This window comes from Dermacentor andersoni, chromosome 3 (assembly GCF_023375885.2).
Source record: "Dermacentor andersoni chromosome 3, qqDerAnde1_hic_scaffold, whole genome shotgun sequence".
NCBI lineage: Eukaryota > Metazoa > Arthropoda > Arachnida > Ixodida > Ixodidae > Dermacentor > Dermacentor andersoni.
Window position 1 is genome coordinate 168,031,244 of NC_092816.1, and position 5,124 is coordinate 168,036,367.

Consider the following 5,124-nt stretch of genomic DNA (forward strand, 5'->3'; position numbering starts at 1 on the left):
ACCTCTAATTCGATTGAAGTGTAGATGTGCTTATTAGCCACCGGCGTTTGGAACCGACCGTTAGAGCAGGGCACGGACTGCCAGCACAAGCAGCGTTTCCTGAGCAAGAGCGCTGAAAAGAACGACCCACTGGAAAGCACTGGAGAGAACAACCCACTATACCGTTTCATTCCTCCTCTGCAATTCACTCCGTGAACGAAAGGAAGCCACCCGGCGACCTAACAGCTTGTCACTATGAGTGCGTCATAGCAGGTCTTGAGGCAGTCGACGTTGACAATGTCTCGTTCTCGACGGCGTATGCCCGAAGACGGTTCAACGGGTTCGATCACGTAGTTGACAGGGGATGCCCGTTCGATGATACGGTAGGCCCTTTCATACTTAGGTAGTAGATTCGAAGAGAGACCAGGTGCAGTAGAGGGAACCGAGAGCCACACAAATGCTCCAGGAAGGTGGGCGCAGATGTGGTGTCACCGCGAGTGCTCTTCTGGCGCTCATGGTCATTGTAGGTAAAGGCCCGAGTGAGATCGCGGCACTCTTCAGCATGTCTTGCCGTGAAAGAAATCGGAGTACATTCAGATGTGTCCAACCGGTATGGTAGATTGCGTCGATTGTGTGCAACGAGGGCCGACTGTACAGTAAGAGAAAGGTTCAAAAGCCGGTGGAGCTCTGAGTAGCGGTGTTGTACGCGTAGGTCCCGAGCGGCAGAATGACGTCCCAAATCGTGTGGCCGGAGGCGACGCACATGGCAAGCGTATCGCCGAGCGTACGGTTGAAGCGTTCCACAAGGCCATTGCTTTGAGGATGGTACGCCGTAGTTGTACGATGAACAACGTGGCACTCATTAAGAATGGCTTCAACTACTTCGGCCAGGAAGACACGTTCGCGGTCACTGAGCCATTCCTGAGATGGCCCATGACGCAGGATGATCCGACGAAGCAGGAAGGAGGCAACATCGCGCGCTGTAGCTGCTGGGAGGGCGGCAGTTTCGGTGGGCGGCAAACCTAACAGCGACAAGACTTCTATTTTGTCCCGAATGCAATGGATAACGGCATTGTGGCGGGAGAGAAAATCCCAGCCGAGGATAACGTCATGAGAGCGCGAGGAAAGGGTTATGACTTCTATGACGTATAGAACGTCGGCAATGACAACACGAGCAGTGCAAGCCGCTAAGGGGTGAATATTCTGAGCACTGGCTGTGCGGAGGGACAGCTCAGAAAGGGGTGTCGGGACTTTATGAAGTATATGGCAAAGCTTAGCGTTCATAACACATACGGCGGCTCCTGTGCTACCAACTGCAGAAGCGTGAACACCATCAACAAGCACGTCGATTACGTTCGAGGAACTGCGTTGAGGACTTTCACATTTCGACGGTGTCGCAGCACTTGCCTCTTGGACTGCGACGACTAGTTTTCCACGTCCCGAGCGACGGGGTGAGCTCACATCGGCAACAGACAGAGAGCATCCGAGAAGCCCCGGTGCGTCCACTTGGTCTAAATTACTTTTTTATTCAATGGTAAAAACGATAAAGAAGCAAATCATTTCGCACTGCGCGAATGATAGCGCGCAATTGGCAGTGAAGGAGTCGCCCTCCGTGCAGTGACTTGCTGTGCCGCAACATCGTAATAAGTGTAGGCCTTAGCGGTTAAAGCAATAATGCATGTGACTGGATCAAAGCTGCTCAATTTTTCATACGACGATTCCATTACAATACTACATGAAGTGTTTAATATTCACACTCAACCGCAATTCGGCGGTATAGCTCAAGAGGTAGAGAGAGCGCTCGCGTTCAATACACAACTGTGCGGTACAAGATTCTCGCACAACAGAAACATGCGGGACGAAAATAAGTAGGCAGGTTATGCAGGACAAATTTATGCGGGACAAAACTGCGCGGGACGAGTGTACGAGCCATAATAATATGCGGAATAAAGTGTCACGCAACAAATATGTGCCGAACGAAAACTAAACAGGCGTGGTATGCAGGACAAAGCTATGCCGGACGAAATTATGCGGGACAAAACGATATTCGAAAGAAGTATGCCGTACAAAACTATGTGAGAGATAACTGCGGCACAAATGCCTGTTAACAATCTTCATCGCTTCTTCTTTTCTTTTTTCGGGGCGGAACTTCGAGAGTCCGGTGTCAATATAGGTTATTATATGCACAACAAAAAGGAAACAGAAAAAGAAGCAATACATTATGGCCGCTGATTGAGCTGGCGACCTGTTATAACAAATCTCGTCCTGTTGCATTGTGTGACTAGCTTCATTCCTTATTGTTGCTTTTGCATCGCTCGGCTCAGATTTAGAACCCTTGAAGTGCATACTGACATTAAATAGTTTCTTAATTGGGCAACTCTGACACAGCTGTAGAAAAGCAGACAAGAGCATACAAGAAAAATCTACTTCGAACAATTAGCAATGAAAGAAAACGTGCGACGTCCGCGACAGGACTCGAACCTGCAATCTTCTGATCCGAAGTCAGACGCCTTATCCATAAGCCACGCGGACTACGTCGCCCGAGCGTAACAAGTGTCAGCAAGCTGTTGAGTGCCTTGCTCCTCGGCATTCTGGATTTTTAAAATATTTGCGTACGTATCTACACTTCCGCCGTATTTAAAATTCGTAAGCTGCCAGCTCACTTGTCTTGATTAGTGGCCCTCTTCAACGTGCGTAGGATTAGTACAAGCACGTCGCATGTGGAAGAGCGGTACACGAACTGGAAGTCTTGCAGTAATTAAATGCCATTGCTCACACACACACACAAAAAAAACATAAAAGTCGTTTGGGGCTTAAATTGGTGACCCCGATATCCTTCTAAATTTAGCTGTAGACCCTTTTGTGTAATTCCTCACACCGCCAAACATTTTTCTAAATTGTTGGGCCACTAAGCACGAGGTCGCGGGATCGAATCGCGGCAACGGCAGCCACATTTTGAAGGGGGCGAAATGCCGAAATGCCCGTGTACTTAGATTTAGGTGCACGGTAAAGGACCCCAGGTGGTCCAAATTTCCGGAGTCCCCCACTACGGCGTGCCTCGTAATGAGATCGTTGTTCTTGGCCGTAAAACCCGATAAATAAATCTTTAATCAACAAGGTTAGGTTCAGTTCCTCCATTCAAGTTTCTCAGGCAAATTGTCATGTTTGCGTCACGTTACGAAAGAAAAGAAAAAGCAACTTTGGCTGTATTTTGCTGAGTTATGAGATTTCCTATTATTAATTGCATTTTTAAGTTGTTAACACTGACAACATTGCATGTGAATGTTTAGTCATGTTCGCCTTAGTTGTTTCTAAATACAATTTTTGATAGGAAGAACTAAACGCCTTCTTCTGTTCAAGTATTGCTGTCAGTTTTGATGCACAATGATGTTGTATTTTTATTGTTGCTGCAGCCATAGCTTTGTTGATGTTAACAATCTTTATATATTGGTCTTGCTATTGTTGCGCCCCAAATCGGCCGTGCGCATTCCTTGGGTGTTTCCCCCGAGGCAGCCGTGTGGCCCAGACGGCGACAGCAGTGTCCGACACCGATCGCGACGGGCAAACCAGCGGCTGTCCTAGAAGCGACCACCTCCACCTACCGGCGTGGAGGCGGTAACGAGCGCGAACTGTTTCGCGGAAGGATCGCGAACGATATCTGTTTCCAGATTGCCTCGTGCTTGGTTCGAAGGTTGGACATCAGAGGCGGAGTTCTGTGAATTATACGACAACTGTAATTGGCCGCAACGAGGTCATCGAGTTCCCTTGTGTTGGGAACTATAGGGAAGAGGAACGTTTTAGAAGCGGACCGTTGGTGCAGAGAGGGTGTGCTGAGGTGTCCCAACGTCTGCAGACATGTGTGAGATCTGACTAGAATATGACTACTTGTTTCAATACATAAAAGAAACTTTTTTTTTTTTTCGCTCCTATTCCCGGACGTACTCATCTGTATGACACGAAGGATTTTTTGCCTAAACGCTACCCCTGAGTCTCAACACCATGTAATACAATGACGTTTCTGTGTAAGCATAGAGTAGCATAGTAAACAATAAAAGTGGCCATTCGAGCCATTTTGCGGCCGAGCGCGAGATTGCCCAATATCGGTAAGTAGCCCTATGTGTTTCCCGATGAGGTAGCTGCGACCATAGCTAACAGTTTCACAGGGGGCACGACCCAGCACGTGCGAAGCCCAGTCAGACCCCGTTCCAGGGCTCACTACGTCGTTACTCTGTAAAATGGGTGTGAGGATCGTCGTTGGGTTCTTATGCCAGCGTCTGACACTCTGCTGTGGTGTCGGCACTGCCGCCTGGACTCCGACGCCGAGACAAAGGAAGGAAGGCGCACCGGGACACGTATTCCTATTTACGCCCAAGCCCAGTGCACGACCGCTGAGCCACCATGCGCCGCTCGCGTGTGCCCAGTTTTCAGGTATACTTTTTCCCCGAAGCGCCACGGCGAGCGCTCTAGATCCTTGCAGGTACTTGGTGGGACTAGAGAGATGTCATGCCTGGACGCACAATCTGCTCACCCAGCTGTCGCTAAGAGAAAATAGGTTCTTCACAAACACGCCGCGTAGGTTATTTCGAAATAAGAGTTGCGTGCGGCAGATGAAGTAACACTGGAAGAAATTTTTTTCAGACTTGATAAAGGGATAAAGGGATGAGATAAGGAGTTGGTCGTGGTGTGCGAGGCGCTGCGATCTATAAAAGCTGGGATAATCGTGGGAGATGGAATGTTTCTCGCAACACGAGCCACATCATCACTGCGCTCATGCGTCCTCTCCTTGTTGACATCACTATCTCTCTTAGAGCCGAAATAGCAAGAAGCTGCCGCCACACCCGACGCATATTAAACAAACTATCGCGCGACGTCCAGGAACAAAGAAATGAATAAATTGCCACGAAGAATCTCCTCTGGGAGTTAGACTAAGCATGCGTAAACATTATGCCACTTGCTCATCTCCACGCAGTCCGGTGTCATTACTAATGTTATGAAACTTGATTATATAGGCACGTACTAACGATAGCTCAGTGGCGACACGCACTGGTGCCGACGGCGGCGCCAGGAGCATTGAGACGACTCATGCAGAGTACTCCAAGTAGACGCGCCACGTGCGCTGATGAAGTTGCCATCATTATGAGCCGT

The 5,124-nt window shown here is 48.9% G+C and overlaps 1 non-coding gene across 1 annotated transcript; it reads right to left on the reverse strand.

Annotated features, from left to right (window-relative positions):
* Positions 1-2,439: 2,439 nt before the first annotated feature.
* TRNAR-UCG (transfer RNA arginine (anticodon UCG)) lies at positions 2,440-2,511 on the reverse strand. The gene has a single exon. It is a non-coding gene; the product is annotated as a tRNA-Arg (tRNA).
* Between the last annotated feature and the right edge of the window lie 2,613 nt (positions 2,512-5,124).